Below are 17,944 nucleotides of genomic sequence, written 5' to 3'. Positions count from 1 at the left end.
GTCAAGTTCGAAGATGGGATATATCGGTCCACGTTTATGCATAGCTCCCATATAAGGGTCCTCCCCAATTTTCGGTATTTGGAGGTTCTTGATCTCGTTTTTCAACCAAATTCGCTGAAATTTGGTACTTTGAGTTCTTATTGGGTATCAAATCTCCCAACAAAAAATTATAAATATAGGTCCATGTTTTCGGATAGCCCCCATATAAGGGTACCCCCTAATTTTCGGTATTTTGGGGATCTTGAGTGCGTTTTTTAACAGAATTCGCTGAAATTTGGTACATTGGGTTCTTATTTAGTGCCAAATATCTACACAAAAAATTATAAACATCGGTCCACTTTTTCTGATAGCCCCCATATAAGGGTACCCCCAATTTTCGGTATTTTGAAGTTCTTGAGTACGTTTTTCAACCGACATCGCTGAAATTTTCTACTTTGAGTTCTTATAGGGTAGCAAATCTCCCCACCAAAAATTATAAATATAGGTCCATTTTTTCGGATAGCCTCCATATATAGGTACCACCCAATTTTCGGTATTTTGGAGTTCTTGTGCACGTTTTTCAACCGAATTCGCTGAAATTTGGTACATTGGGTTCTTATGTGGTACCAAATATCGAAACCAAAAATTATAAACATCGGTCCACTTTTACTGATAGCCCCCATATAAGGGTACCCCCCATTTTTCGGTATTTTCGGGTTCTAGGGCGCGTTTTTCAACCGAATTTGCTGTAATTTGGTATTTTGTAGTCGTATATAGTAACAAATCTCCCTACCAAAAATTATTAATATTCGCCACATTTTAGGGGTAGTCCCCATATAACCCCATATGGGCAAAGTTTGAAATCTAAATTTTCTGAAACGGATTTGGTCCAAAGAAACATGGGGTCTAGAACCAATATTTCGATGAGGCTCATTTTCACAGAGTTAAATTGTATAATTATGTGTATAATTATCTATTAAACATTTCTGAAATTTGTATGGTTTACATTATGGTTTATATAATCCGTTTTTAGAAATGTCGGTATAGGTCCAAATTTTAGTATGTTCTCTATATTTGAAGTACCTGTCAGTATATCTATGGTGGAGGGTATCCAAAGTTCGGCCCGGCCGAACTTAACGCTTTTCCACTTGTTTTTAGTTCTTATGGGTAAACTCGCAGTACATACAAGCTCACTATTTCAACGGATGATGAAAGTATATTTTTACAGGTGATCTCAAGATGTTTATTCTAACTTTTGCCTTTTCTAGAGCGCACAACAGACCTTTTCACATGTCCTGCAATGGACATGTAGTGGTGTATACACCATCCTTTTCATCCTAACGTACTTGTTTTCAAATATGTAAATTGCTCCAAAGAAATCAAACATGCTTTCCCAAATATAGTATTTTTTCTGTGTATATGTACGTATATTTATAGTATGTATATCACATATAATTTAACGTATAATTGCGATGTTCAGACAATATATTTGAGACAAATATTTATTTTTAATTTTTTTCTGTTTTGTTTTTGTGTTTTTCCGCTCAATGTGGGGAAACATAACATTTTATTTTGTGATTTTGTTGTCGACTAAATTAAATCCAAAGCTGTTGTTATTGTTTTTCCATTACCTGCCCGCAGACATTAACATTCACTTTTCATGGTAATATTTCTTGTTTATTTCGTTTCGGTTCACTTGAAGCTGTTGTTGATTGTTATTTTGTCGTCGTTGTTGTTGTTTTTCCCGTCAGTAGCTCCTCCTGTGGCACCCTTGCCACCTGCAAATTCCTTGGCTGCAAATTTAAACTTTTTTTTATTAATTTTACCAATGTTGTCTGTCGGTTGGTTTGTGGTTTCGAACGTAATTCAGTTGTAATCAAATTCGCGTTTAATTAAAACTCTTTCACAGATCTCCATTGACACACTCAGAAATACGAACGAGTACATGTCATGAATTCATTAGGAGATTTATTAGATTTTTATAAGATATGAATGAATGGACGAATAAACGAACGAACGGATTGTGGTGGCGCATTATGGACCTTCGGAAAATTGATCTGTTATGCTGTTGATTTTGGGGTCGAGAGTGTGATTAAATATGTGTGTGTGTGTGTGTGAAATGATATTAAGGTACATTCTCGCCAATTCACAACATATTACATGCTGATATCTTTTTCGATTTATAGAGGATTGGTAGGTTGTACTGGAATTCATTAAATTTTAGACGGATCATGTGTAGAATGTAATTACGATCAGTTTGTGATAAGTAATTTGTTTCGAGTCGTGCTGTCACAATTTTATTTTTCAATTGCAATTGTTAGAAGCTAGAGAATAACAAGTGGAAAAGTGTTAAGTTCGGCCGGGCCGAACTTTGGATACCCTCCACCATAGATATAATTACAGGTACTTGAAATAAAAATATAGGGAACATACCAAAAAGTGTATCTTCCAAAATTAGTTCAAGGTCGAAGATGGGGAAAATCGGTCCACTCCTTCTGGTACCTTCCACACCGGGGCTAGGGCTAAATGCGGGTTACAGTTCATATATATGAATATGTATATATATATATATATAAGGTTAATTATCGAATTAATTATGTTCTAGTTTTTTTTCGTATCTTCCGCAGATGAAATGATTACACCAGAGTCTTAGAACCAAACCCAAAACGCGGAACAAATCAGATAACTATATTAATATAAGAAAGGTGATTATATGGGGACTACCCCAAAAATGGGGGCGAATATAAATACTTTTTGGTAGGGAGATTTGTTGCCATATATGACTACAATATATCAAATTGCAACGAATTCGGTTGAAAAACGCGTATACCGAAAATTGGGCGTACCCTTATATGGGGGCTATCCGAAAAAATTGACCTATATTTATAATTTTATGTGGAGAAATTTGGTACCTATTTAGAACTCAAAATAATAAATTACAGCCAATTCGGAGGAAAAATACGATCAAAAGCCTCAAAATACTAAAAATTGAAGGTACCGTTATATGGGGGCTACCAGAAAAAGTGGACCTATATTTATAATTTTTTGTGGAGACATATAGTACCGAATAAGAACCCAAAGTACCAAATTTCAGTGTATTCGGTTGAAAAACGCGCTCAATAACCCCAAAATACCGAAAATTGGGGGGTACTGTTATATGGGAGCTATGCCTAAACGTAGACCGATATATCCCACCTTCGAACTTGAACCTACCAGCAGACAAAAGACAAACCTATGCAAAATTGCAGCACCCTATCTCAATTCCTTCAGAATATAGCGTGATTACAACAGACAGACGGTCAGACGGATGGACATGTCTAGATCGTCTTAGAATTTTACCCTGATCAAGAATATATATACCTTTTTGGGTCGGAAATTAATATTTTGATGAGTTACAAACGGAGTGACAAAATTAATATACCCTCCATACTATGGTGGAGGGTATTAAAAATGCGTTTTATACCAAAGACTTGTAAGACATGACAAAATGCTGTATGAGGCAAGAGTTTTTTGGTGGAAAATGGTTATATTGAAACCGCTATGGAAAGGTAGGAAGTCGTAAGGGGTTGAAAATATGTTAACCTATGCCACTTTAGACATATGGAAGTCTTGCTCTTCGGAATCATATCATAATCTAATTTTGTGAAGAACACGACTTCGTCCGTATGGCGAGCATGGTTGAAAAACATGTCCAAAATCTTCAATACTGGGGGTTACCGTTATATGGGACCTACACCAAAACGTGGACGGATATATGCCATTTTTAATACCAAACATCCTAGTAAATCTACATAGAATTTTGTATCGATTTCTCTTGGTTTTCAGAAATTAGGACTGTCTTACGGTATATTATGGAGTATTTTTATACCCTCAACCATAATGCGGAGTGAATTTGTCATTCCGTTTGCAACACCTCGAAATATTAATAGGAGACCTCATAAAGCATATTTATTCTTGATCAGAATAAAATTCTATGTCGATTCATGCGTGTCTGCCTGTCTGTCCGTTTGTTGAAATCACCATAGAGCTTAGAGCAGTATTTAATTTTTTACATTACTAGAACCATTAGAATGTTTCGTATTACAACTGGGATATATCGGCCCACGTTTTGCTGTAGCCACATATAATGTTACCCCCAATATTCGGTATTTTGGGGATTTTTGACACGTTTTTTAACCGAAATGGCTGTAATTTGGTATTTTGTGTTCTCTTTGTATTGCACATGTCCGTACCAAAAATTATTCATATAACGGTACCTTCTTCTAATTCGGCATAGGAATTTGGGACACCTTTGTCAGTCGAATTGGCTGTAATTGTGTACCAAAAATTATTAATATAACGGTACCCCCTCCTAATTCGGCATAGGAATATGGGACACGTGCATAAATCAACCGAATTGGCTGTAATTGGGTATTTTGAATTGTCTGTCCGTTCATGTATGTTTGTGATCCAAATTGGATGAAATTTGGCACAACTCATTTATTTGGCCCAAGGACGGATCATATTGAAATTGGAGAAAATCGGTTCAGATTTAGATAAACCTCTCATATATATTTTCGTCCGATTTTATCTAAATAGTGCGCCAAACTTTCAATATTTGTCCGATTGAGACAAAATTTGACACTGCGCCAGTTTGTCCGGTCCAGTCCAGTTTGATGTCGGTGAAGTTTTGTAAAAATCGATGCACAAAACTACACATTTTTGGCATAACGTTTGGAATTGAAACTAGAATAAATGGGTTAAGTTTCATTGAAATCGGATCAGATTTATATATAGCTCCTATATATAGCTTCGTCCGATTTTATGTAAATGGTTCATCAAACTCCCAATTTTTGTCCGATTGAGACAAAATTTGTCATAATGTATGTAATTGAGAGTAGGATAGAGTGTGGTAAGTTTCATTGAAATCGGATCAGATATAGATATAGCTCCCTAATTTAGCTTCGTCCGAAGTAAATATAAATGGTGTACCAAATTCCCAATTTTTTTGCGATTGTGATGAAATTTGTCATAACATGTGGAATTGAGGCCACAATAGAATGTGATAAGTTTCATTGAATTCGTGTCATATATAGATATAGATCCCATATATAGTTCGTCCGATTTAGGTAAATTGTGCTCCAAACTCCCAAGGTTTATTCGATTGAGACAAAATAGTTTCGTCCAATTTCATGCAAATGGTGCACCGAGGAGCTTGCGTTTGGTGGCGTTACAAAAATTATTAATATTGACTCAAGTTTCAGGGTAGCCCCCATATAACGGTATTATTTGGAATTTGGGCAGGTTTTTCAATCAAATTGACTGTAAATTTGTATTTTGGGCTCTCATTGTATATCACATTCTTGTACTAAAAATTATTAATTTCGAATCAATTTAGAGTTTTGGTATAGCCTCACAAAACGCTAGCCCCACTATTAGGTACGTACATCCAAAAGAAAGAACAGGAAAAACGTGGGCGTGAGCAAACACATCAGGAGTCAGAATGAAGTAAAGTAGTCATAATAAAGTCCGGACATTTTACCAACGAGTAAAACATCAAACCGACGGCTTTGGTGTGTGCGCATACTCCTGTAAGATCCCCAAGAAACAATTAGATGTGAAGAAATAGATTGTATACCACCTAGCCAAGATGAGATCTCAGAGTAGCAATTAATCGGCTGAAGAACAATACAACGGCACGTGTCGATGGATTACCAGCCGAGTTTTTCAAGACCGTTGTTCAGGAGCATGCACCAACAGATTAGTAAAATTTGGCTAGAGGAATGCAAGCGCAATGATTGGAATCACAGCATCCCGTACACAAAAAGGAACCAACTTTAGAGGAATTATTTTCCCTCCTATCGCATATAAACTGCGACTGAAGTTAATGGTCAATTACAGTATTGGATCATACCAATGCGGCTTCAGACCTGGCAAGTCTACCATAGATAACAGTCCAACTTTGGCCGAAGGAGTCAGCCAATGTGGGACTGGCAGTAAACGAGAAGACCAAGCTGATGGTATCAACGTGAATGATGTCCAGTAGACTCAGACCAACTGTGGATCTTGAAAACTACAGCTTCGAGTTAGTCATCAGTTTTGAAATTCGCAGAAGTATAGCGTTGTTCATCAGATGCTACTATGGTCTGAGCAAGCAATTCAAAAACAAGATCACCTCTCGCTAGACCAAACTCATACTTTACATGACGCAGATTTTACCCATGCTGTTATATATATATCTGAAGCATGGGTACTTGCAGTTGAGGCAGCTCTTGCAGTGTTCGAGAGAAAAATTGTACGGAAGATCTATGGGCCGATCTGCGTTGACTGTGAATATCCACCGAATGACATAGACATAATCAGACGTATCGAACTGCAGCGACTGCGTTGGATAGGTCATGTTGTGAGAATGGAGGAGGATGCTCCAGCACAAAAGGCAAATAAAAGCTAGCCATCATCATCTTTTTCTTACGTATTTTTCGGTATATTCAAGAACCGTTCATAAAATGATTAATTTTACATATTTTGAATATCATCCTCCTGGTGGAGGGTATAAAAAATTCGCCCGGGCTTACTATCTTTACAGGCAATTTAGAATAAATGTTCCGACCGATTTTATAAATCTTTTTTGTGTACTCCATGGTGGAGTCTATTTAACGACGGTCTGGCCAAATATTGCGATGGTTTCATTTCTATGAATAATTATGGTAAATTTATATAGTATTGCATAAATGTGTCATAAGTTGTTCGGGTATACACAAAGAAAGAGGTTAACCGGTAGTTGATCTTTGACAAGTGTAGTGTGTGGCGCCCAATACAATGGTATATCATGTTACATAATTTAATCGACTCGGACTATTGCAAAGTATTGCACTCTGATTGACAAAATTAATCTACACTACATTATATACGTGATTATAAAACACACACACACGCACACACGAATAACATACATCCAACAAACATTTATGTTTTATTAATGAATTTATGAAACCGAAATTAAGTAATCCACAGTCTATTGAATTTATTACCAAGATTTATTGATTAAATAATGTTACACATAGTCACAGGTAGTTGTGTTTGATTATGTGTAACTTGTTGAAAGTTATGGTTATGTCCGTAGGGATACAAACATTAACATTTGTTATAATGGATACTTATAATGTATGTATGTTTGTGTGAACATTCGTATTCTATGGTTGCATCGTTGAATTCTAACTGTCAGGAGTATTTGATAGATTAGCATTTGGAAATATGAAATAATGAATAATTACGTTTCAAAATAAAAATTATTATTATTATTATTGTATATAGAAGACCAAAATAATTTGCTTGTAAATGACGAGAGAAACAATGTGAATAGAAAATAAAAATAGGAATCATTTATCACCAAGAGGGAAATGAAGAAAAAAAAAATAGTTGGAGTCGACAATAATTTTTGTTATATTTAAGAGATTCTTTGCTGGGATTTATAAGGACTACCGTAAAATGATATTAATATTCTATGAACCTTAATAATTAATTCAATAGTTCAATGATTTAACCATGAATCGTCTTACGAACGAGTAAAGAGGACGAGAGGAAAGGGGCTGAATGTGGCTGCAAATTTATGGTAAACAAAAGTCTGCAGATTTACTCCAGTAGATGAGCAATTTGCTATATTCCGTATAAACGCGAAGTTCTTCTACATCAGTCTTATGTGGGTCCAAGCTTTGACGGAAGACAAAGATGAATAGACCAAAGACATATTTTACGAGCCATGACATTAAAACTCTGTTAGGACATTTTAATGCAAAAATTGGAACGGAAAATATCTTTGGCCCCACCGTCGAAAAATTCGGCTCCCATGAAGAAACATCCGACAACGGCATTATGATTATTGACTTAGTGGCAGTTAGCAGCACCAGATTCAAGCATTTCGATATACAGAAGGCCACCTGGATTTCTCCTGATCAATCAAGGATATATCAAATTGATCATGTTGTGATAGACGGATGGCATTCATTCAGAGTTTTCGACGTTCGATCGATACGAGGAGCGAATATCGATTCGGACCTCTACGTTGTGGCATCCAAGGTTCGGACTCGTCTTAATTTTGCAGCAAAGGTGCGATCTAACATAACACGGAAACTCGACGTCGAAAAGCTGCAAACACAATATGTAGCAGTAGACTACTCCGCTTAACTTACCCATTTGCTTGACGAAAGCACTACTTGTCCCGATAATAAAATAGAAGCAGAATGACAAACAATAGCCCACTCCTTACAAACTGCAGCCATAATAATACTTGGGTACCAGAGACCAGGAGTATCGTATGTTACTGATGTGAAAAACTCAGGGTATAGAGCAACCCTGCAAACCCATCACATTACCAAGACGTAATGTGATGGAGAATTATCGAGAGAAAAGGAGAGAGGAGAAACGTACATTCAAAAGAAAGAAGAAAGAACAGGAAAAACGTGGGCGTGAGCAAACACATCAGGAGTCAGAATGAAGTAAAGGTGTCAGAATAAAGTCCGGACATTTTACCAACGAGTAAAACATCAAACCGACGGCTTTGGTGTGTGCGCATCCTCCTGTAAGATACCCAAGAAACAATTAGATCTGAAGATATAAATTGTATACCACCTAAACGAGATGAGATCTCAACGCAGGGTATAGAGCAACCCTGCAAACCCATCACATTACCAAGACGTAATGTGATGGAGAATTATCGAGAGAAAAGAAGCGAGGAGAAACGTACATTCAAAAGTTGGTGTGTGCGCATCCTCCTGTAAGATACCCAAGAAACAATTAGATGTGAAGAAATAGATTGTATACCACCTAGCCGAGATGAGATCTCAGAGTAGCAATTAGTCGGCTGAAGAACAATACACACGGCACGTATCGATGGATTATCAGCCGAGCTTTTTAAGACCGTTGTTCAGACGCTGATCAGGAGCATGCACCAACTGATTAGTACAATTTGGCTTGAGGAATGCATGATCAATGATTGAAATCACAGCATCCCGTATAAAAAAAGGAGCCAACTCCTATCGCATATAAACTGCCCTACCAATGCGGCTTCAGACCTGGCAAATCTACCATAGATAATAGTCCAACTTTGGCCGAAGGAGTCCGCCAATGTGGGACTGGCAGTAAACGAGAAGACCAAGCTGATGGTATCAACGCGAATGATGTCCAGTAGACTCAGACTAACTGTGGACCTGGCAAATCTACCATAGATAATAGTCCAACTTTGGCCGAAGGAGTCCGCCAATGTGGGACTGGCAGTAAACGAGAAGACCAAGCTGATGGTATCAACGTGAATGATGTCCAGTAGACTCAGACTAACTGTGGATCTTGAAAACTACAGCTTCGAAGTTGTCAAAGATTTTACATACCTCGGTATCGCCATAAATAAAACAAATGACATCAGTTTTGAAATTCGGAGAAGGATAGCGTTGGCCAACAGATGCTACTATGGTCTGAGCAAACAAATCAAAAAGGAGGTCACCTCTCGCTAGACCAAACTCATACTATACATGACGCTCATATTATCCTGTTATATATATCTGAAGCATGGGTACTTACGTAAGCAGTTGAGGCAGCTCTTGCAGTGTTCGAGAGAAAAAATGTCCGGAAGATCTATGGGCCGCTCTGCGTTGACTGTGAATATCCGCCGAATGACATAGACATAATCAGACGTATCGAACTGCAGCGACTGCGTTGTGAGAATGGATTAGGATGCTCCATCACAAAAGGCAAATAAAAGCTAGCCAACTGATAGTTCACGCAAAAGGGGAAGGCCGCGTATTCGATGGAATAATAATAGGGGAAAGCTATATTTCCAAACATGGCATTTTAAATTAGAATAGCTGCACACAAGATCGACACACCTGGAAATCTTGTTCTATGAGGTTGACTTATGTAACAAACGTTCTGCCACAAGTCAGCTAAGTAAGTAAGTTTAAGTCTGGAGCCCTTCAAAATATAGCTGATGCAAGCAGAACGACCTAGCGCAACGCAGAATTTTGGGTGAATGGACTCTTGGTAAGTTGGTCGAACCTCCACTCTATGAGAGTATTATTAAAATTCGTGTTATTGTTGGATAAAACATATTGAATATGCGACATAGTCCCAAAGTTACTCTCCAACTTTGGAGAATAAAATAGTTCACAATAGATCACACTTTGCATAGATTAAAATTTTTGTGCAAAAAAGTTTGAAGGTGGTCTATATCGGTCGATATTTAGGTATAGTACAAATATGCAGTATTTTGATTATTTCGATCACGATTTTCCTCAAATTTTCTCATTGAAAAAGAAATTTTCCAATCTATATTGCTTAACAATGTTTCGCATTTTTAAGATTTGTTTGGGTTCTCAGCATCGAAGAACCCATAATACAAAATTATTATAAAGGCGGAAAAAATTCTTAAAAAATTCAAAAATACTGAGACCTTTATATGGAGATTATTTAAAAACAAAGATAGTTTTCACTCTCCATGTATTATTGTTGTATTTTTGGCGGTCTTGGTCTAGTTTTCCATTTGATTTAGATGTAATTTGATATTTGGTGTTCTCAGTTTTCATTGGATAAAAAATGTGCCTACAAAAAACTATCAACATTGGTACATATTCGGGCAATTTTCTCTATAATTTACCACATTGGATTCTTATCGTGTACCAGTCAATATCGGTCCTCCATATAAGGGTATAGTCGGACGGGGCCGACTATATGATACCCTACACAACTTCCACGAAAATCTAACATTCTGTGGCAATATTTCCCGATATTTGCACTCTCTTAACCGATTAGAGGTCAACCAATATTATTATTATTCAGTACAACCCTTCTAATTTCTTGGGAGTATTCACCGTCGGTTGTGTTACAATGTCCGGCTTTCAATTGTGGACTACAGATATAAAAAATTAAATTCTCGGTCCAGTCCGGTCCTCATGGAAAATTTCAAAGCGATCAGAGCCATATTTCCGCCCTCTAGTGAGGTAATGGGTTACTAAATAATATCTGAATACGTAAGCACCTGTAAATATTTAAGTGTAACCCTCACATCCGAGTACATACAACAATATAATTGGTATCAATTTAAAGGTCAACCACTCCTCTTGGATATACTATCAACTTGTCGGGTCTATGTCCTTCGGTAGTTAATATATACGCCATAGAATACAATTTTGTTAATTTTTCACACAAAAGTCAGGGTCCATTTGACCCGCTAAATATTGACCAATCTTTATCAAAACAGGCATGCTCATTCTTTGGCCCCACCCCCTAATCCATTTAAAATTTCAAGACGTTCGGGACATAATTGCGGCCTCTGGAGCGACCAGAAAAACCGACAAAAATTTAGTATTTGGTCCATTTCATCCCCTAAATATTAACCGATCTTTACCAAAAACAATAGGGGTCTTCATTGACCAGAACCCATTCTACAAGCAAAATTTCGTGAATATTGGTCCACAACTATGGCCTGTATCGTGTTTACAAATTATAATGGACAGAAGGACGGACGGACGGACACACATGTCTAGATCGACTCACCTAGTCAAGATATGACGATCGGTATACTTGAAGGTGGGCCTAGGACCAAAATTTCGCGGCGTTACAAACTCTTGGGGCTGCACAAATCTATAATAATCTGGCAACATAGTTGTGTAGGGTATAACTATTAATATTCGTCCCCTTTTTTGAGGTAGTCTCCATATAACACCTATGTATACCCTCCTTGATCAGCGTAAAATTCTATAATGGTCTAGCCATGTCCGTCTATCTATTGTAATCACTCTAATCTCTAAAAGAGAGATAGATCGCCAAAATTTTACAAAGAGTTGACTTTTGTCTGCAGGCAGGACATGTTCGAACATGAGATATATCGGTTCACGTTTAGGCATAGCTCCCATATAAGGTATCCCCAATGTTCGGGGTTTTGGGGTTCTTCAGCGCGTTTTTCAATCGAATTCGATGAAATTTGGTACATTGGGTTCAAATATTTTCCACTAAAAACTATAAATATAGGCCGACTTTTTCGGGGAGCCATCGTATAATCGCACCTACCAATTTTCAGTATTTTGGGGGTTTTGGGAGTATTTTTCAACCGAATTGCCTGTAATTTAGTACTTTGAGTTCATATTGGGCAGAAAATCTCTTCACTAAATTATATAAATATAGGTCAATTTTTTCGAGTAGTCCCCATAAAAGGCTGCTCTCAAATTTTCGGTATTTGGGGGTTCTTGGGGGTTTTTTCAACCGGATAAGATGATTTAGCAATTTGAACAACAGTGGATAACGAGATAAAAAACTAAAACGTAAGGTTCGAAAATTAATGAAATTGGAGAAAATCGGTTCAGATTTAGATATAGCTCCCATATATAGTTTCGTCCGATTTTTTGTAAATGGTACACCAAACTCCCAATATTGGTCCGATTGAGACGAAATTTTGCACAGAGTATTGAATTAAGTCTAGATTGATATACGCCAAATTTTGTTGAAATCGGTTCAGATTTAGGTATAGCTGCCATATATAGTTTCGTTCGATTTCATGTAAATGGAGCACCATACTGCCAATATTGGTCCGATTTGCACAATGTACTAATTAGGTCCAGATTTATGTATGTGAAGTTTTTTTGAAATCGGATCAGTTTTAGGTAGAGCTCCCGATTTTATGTAAATGGAACACCAAATGTAAATGAAATTTAGGCCTATTGGCACAAAATTTACAGGATTAGGTCCAGATTGATGTATGCAAAGTTTTGTTGAAATCGGTTTAGATTTTGATAGCTCCCATATCATGCAATTTTATGTGAATGATGAACTAAACTGCCAATATTGTCCGATTGAGACAACATTTTGCACAGCGTACAGAATTATGTCCAGAATGATGTATGCGTAATTTTGCGAAATCGGTTCAGAATTAGATATAGCTCGCATATAGTTTTGTCCAATTTTTGTAAATAGTCCACCGCACTCCCAATATTTGTCCGATTGAGACAAAATTTTGCATAACGAATGTGATTGAGGCAAGAACGATCTGTGTTATGGTTTGTTGAAATCGGTTCAGATTTAGATATAGGTCTTATATATTTTCGTCAGATTTTATGTAAATGATGCACCCTAAAGCCCGTGTTTGTTCGATTTAAATGAAATTTGGCAGAGCATATTAACATGAGTTTAGAGTGATGTGTATTACAGATGCAAATTTGCAATTTTTGATTACTATAAACATGAAATTTGAATGTTTGCGGTGGGGTGGAATATTGGCCAATCATTTAATATTTTATTCTTCAAAATTCTTCGTTCACAAAATAGCTAAGGCTACATAACGTTTGTTGGGTCAATTAGTTATATTTAAATTACAAATGTACAAATACTATTTGCAAACAATCGAATACATACATATGTATCCAGATATTGAACGAATAATACCAAACAATGGTAATAATACCTGTGTGAATGAACCATTCCGGCCGTCCAGCGTTTTTAAGAGAAACGTTAAATGTTAAAGTACCAATGCCGGCTGTGCAATGCAAGTGAATTAATGGTCAAAGTGAACAGTTTTTTTTTTCAATTTTATTCCCATCTTATTCCCATCTCTAAACTCTGCTAATATTCGCAGTGGTCGTCGATTGACGATGGCTGGTTCGATTACACAGAAATTGTTTTGCAGTTAGTTGTTTGGGTTTGAGGCATATTTTGCTTCGTTTACAGTTTGTTGTTGTTATAGAGGTTGTTTTTTATATTTTTTTTTCATAGAAATTTATTGTTTATATTCAACATTTTTTTTTTGTGATTATAATATTTTCTTGTGTTTTCTTTTATGATATTTTCTTTGAGGTTGTCAAGTGTCTTTAAGAATAATAAATCGTAGGCGAGAACAATGTGAGTACAATTTAAGTACATTGAAAAATTCTCTAGCAATTATACAATGCCAATTGAAGTGGACTGTGGAATCGCCGTACTACTGTTTAGACGACGAATTTAAACACATTTTAAGATATTTAGGTCAATTGAATTGGATTGTTTTACATTATTTTTAGCATAAACGTATTCTGTGAGATTTGAAGTACTGTCCCCAATTTTATCTCGTGTATATCGAAGAGACGTAGGCTCATCGGTGCACCATTTACATAAAATCGGACGAAAACATATATCGGAGCTACATTTAAATCTAATCCGATTTTAGCACCTTTAATAAACATCACTCTAAAATCACCTCTGCCAAATTTCGTTTAATCGAATGAACTCCACAGAAATTAAACTAGACTTAATTCAGTACGCTGTGCAAAATTGCGTCTCAATCGGAAAGATATATGGGGTTTGGTGCACCATTTCCGTAAAATCGGACGAAACTATATTTGGAAACTATATCTAAATATGAACCGATTTTCACAAAACTTCGTATACATTAATATGGACCCAATTATGTACGCTGTAAACAATTTTGTGTCAATCGAACAAATATTGGGTGTTTGATGCACCATTTAAAAAAAAAAAAACCAACGAAAATGTATATGGAAGCTATATCTAAATCTGAACCGATTTTCTCCAATTTCAATAGGATTGTCTAGCTTTATAACTCGGGAACTACTTAAGTATATGAAAAAAAGTGAATAGTTTTGGGTTAATTGATCTGTCGTTGCAAACTGTTCATGATATTGACATCCAAACTTTATTTTGGTGGAAGCTGTGTCTACTTTAATGTAAAAAAATGTGTAAAAACACGTTGAGGCGAACCAGTTTTTTAATGTTCTCTATCGATTTGTGAAAAATTGCACGGTCTTCGTGTCAAAATAAAACTAGAAGCCAACAAAATGGGGACTGTGGTATCATTTTTCAAAATTTTCACTGCATCTACCTTTAAATGATGCTGACATTTTGAAGCTCGATTTTGAGTATTTTTTTTTTTTTTTTTAATTTTACTTCTAGCTTTAATACGCAAACAGGAATTTCTAAAAATCGATTATAAGATTATTGTAGTCGCGAATCTGCGTAATTTGATATGCACAGCTTCAGAGTAATACTCATCCGAAGGTGCGAATTTTGTGCGATCAAATTTCTAACAAACCTATTTTTCAGGCCAAATTTTTAGATCTGTCAACTGAATGATATGGGTACCCGCGATCAATACGGTTTTTTACGTTTCGGATGATATAAAATCTTCTTCGTGAAAATCCATCTACTAGAACGGCGGGACTATTTGGCAAAAAATGTTTTTGAAAATATCGCGGATTTATTTGCGTTTTCTGTGTATCATTTCCGCTTCAGTAAATGACCTCATACGGATTTTGATCTTTTTCGAAAAGAGAACTTTAAAAACTTCAGCCGAAAGAGAGACGTACGCAATTTATCTCAAAAATATATTGTGCTGGCACATCCATGGTTCTTAATGGACCACATTGAAATCGGTATAGATAGATGTATTTCTTTAGGGCGCACACCGAAATCGAATGCGCGTTACTGACATATGGAGTTTCCGGAAATTATTCGCGTTTTACGATTTTTTGGGTACTTCAATGTAACGTGTGGCACATCTTAGCCGTCAAATGAAATTTCGCAAAATATATGTATATGGATTGGAAGAAAAGTTAGTTTTGGGAAACCGATCGCATCAAATGATTTTGAGAATTACGCGATTTAGACGCAATTTAAATTGTATATTTCATAATATTATTTTATTTTAAGATTTATTCCTATTTATAGAATTCTAAGATTTATCGGAAGGGTCTTGATATAATCCGCAAGGCGTATACTTATACACAAAAAGTGATTATTATGTATGTCAATTTTTCGGCGAAATTCGGGTAAAATAGCAGAATAACTCCAACATTTTTTTCTGAAATTTCTTGTATAAAATTAAAAAAATAAATATGATGACATTATTTTTTTGAACCAAAAACAGATATTTTTCCTCAATATCTTGTTTTGTTGTCGCTGTGATTTAGAAACCGCTACACGGACTTGTGTGATTTTGATATCATTTGATTCATCATGGTGTTTAGATTATTTTTTAGGTGTGTGTATGTCATTCATATAATGAAAATATTGATGTAATCTGACATTTTTTTATTTTTCTCATATTTCGCGAATATGTGCAACTTTATCGTGATTATTATATATTCATATTCTTATTTTGCAGAGGAAGATATATATCAACGTTTTTGGTCAATATAATAAACGGCGTAATTTTAAGATTTTTTTCTTATACCCAAAATTAAAACCTCGATAACTTTTGCGCGCATCAACCAAAAATTTGATCGCGAACGGTTTCGCAGTCAGAACATTTTTCTCTACAAAAAGCTGATTTTTTGAAAATGGAATATTAAAAAATTGGCAATATTGCCCATATATATATATATATATATAACAAAGTCAATGCCATAATTTTTACATATTTTGTTTGTTTTAATTTTATTGAATGAAAGCAAAACATGTCGAAGATAGCATCAAATTTTAGAATAGGTTTAGGTTTGCTCGAATTGGTCACCTTCAAACGACCAATGACCAAGTCACTCGCTTCCCGAAAGCTGCTCATAGGGATACGTAGTCGAAAGTAAAAGACGATTTAGACTTTTCGATTTTTGACTCTGGCCAAAAAGTCAATTTTTTAGACCTTTCGATTTTAGCCTTTGATTAAAAAGTCGACTTTTCGATCTTTCGATTATTCAAAATCGATTTGCGACTTTTACTAACTGCAGCATAAACGACTAAAAATTTAATATTTTATAAGAATTGTTGTCAACAGATGAAATAAAGTTCTGGAATGTGTAATCGTTGGGCAATTTCGGCTTTGTGATAATAAACAAAGCATTTATGGCGAAAATCGATAGTTGATCTTGAAAAGACGACTTTGCGATTTTCTCAAAGATCAAAAGTCGACTTCGACTTTTAGACGCGTGCTGAGTGCGATTGTGCTGAGTCCTGTTGGAATGTCCAAGATTTGCGGTTGAAATGTTTGCGTGCCCAAGGCTTTAATACATCCTCAAGAATATTTTCGCGATAATATTCGGCATTTATTCTTAGGGTCGATTAACACGAGTGAAGAGCGACCATCGGCTGTTATGGCGGCCCACACTATCACTATGACCGGCGTTTGAGTTCTGGTGGCCAACTGTACAAAGCTGTACATTTTCAACTGACCTATTTGACAAGTAAACACGATCATTTTGTTTGTTTGCTGGACAAGGAATGTTTTCACATCAGCCAAGCGAAGAAACTCTTCAGCTCTTTTGAGTCTATTTTCTTTCTGTTACCGTGTAAGTTCTTGCACTTTTTGCAATTTCGTTTTTCAATATCTGCCGAATGGAATATTGCGATATGTTCCGTCGCTATTTCACTTTTCGAACAAATTCCGTCCACTTCCTTAACGTCGGGCTACGCTACCAGTTTCACGATAACGATCTATGGTACGAGACACAAAAGATTTATTTACATTTAAATACTGGAATGCTCTAACGATGGTCACTTGTGGTTTTCCAGCCAAATATAAAGAAATCACACTATGACGCTTGAATTTCATCACGAATAACTTTTTTCTGGAAAATTCTCACCAAAATGCTTTGGTACAAGCGTACAATATAATGAGCTGTCCAAGATCTATTAATAAGGCCACCAAGATAGCAATCGAAATGGGAAAACAGCTGTTTTTTCTCAAGTCTAATATCAAAAATTTCAACTTTGTTTACGTTTTCATAATGGAAGCCAATTCACAGTAATGCATTTTGACAGCAAACTTGAGAGGTATCGATTATCAGCTGGTCTACCTTGGTGACCTTATTTATAGGCCATGGAGCTGTCAATCAAATAATTTTAACAGCTGTCGGATGAGTGACTTAGAAATGAAATGACAGCAGTCTGAAGTTGGTTGCAGTTTTTTCATCTCAACTTGTACGTACACTATCGGACAAAATAAAGAGCAAAATACGAAAATATATGTTAATACATGAATTTGTTTTTTGTTTTTATAATTTCTAATTAAACCACATTTATT

The 17,944-nt window shown here is 35.9% G+C and overlaps 1 long non-coding RNA gene across 1 annotated transcript in view; it reads right to left on the bottom strand.

The window, feature by feature from the left end:
* Nucleotides 1–17,263, bottom strand: part of LOC133337063 (uncharacterized) — a 32,141-nt gene extending 14,878 nt beyond the window's left edge. The window contains exon 1 of the long non-coding RNA XR_009754569.1: nucleotides 17,153–17,263. This is a non-coding gene — a long non-coding RNA (uncharacterized LOC133337063). The remainder of the gene's footprint in view (nucleotides 1–17,152) is intronic.
* Between the last annotated feature and the right edge of the window lie 681 nt (nucleotides 17,264–17,944).

Source organism: Musca vetustissima, unplaced genomic scaffold (assembly GCF_032173495.1).
Source record: "Musca vetustissima isolate MV318-11 ecotype Yass unplaced genomic scaffold, APGP_CSIRO_Mvet_v1 utg16719, whole genome shotgun sequence".
Taxonomy (NCBI): Eukaryota; Metazoa; Arthropoda; class Insecta; order Diptera; family Muscidae; genus Musca; species Musca vetustissima.
Note: the sequence above shows the minus strand (reverse complement) of the source record. Positions and strands in the feature narration are given on the sequence as shown.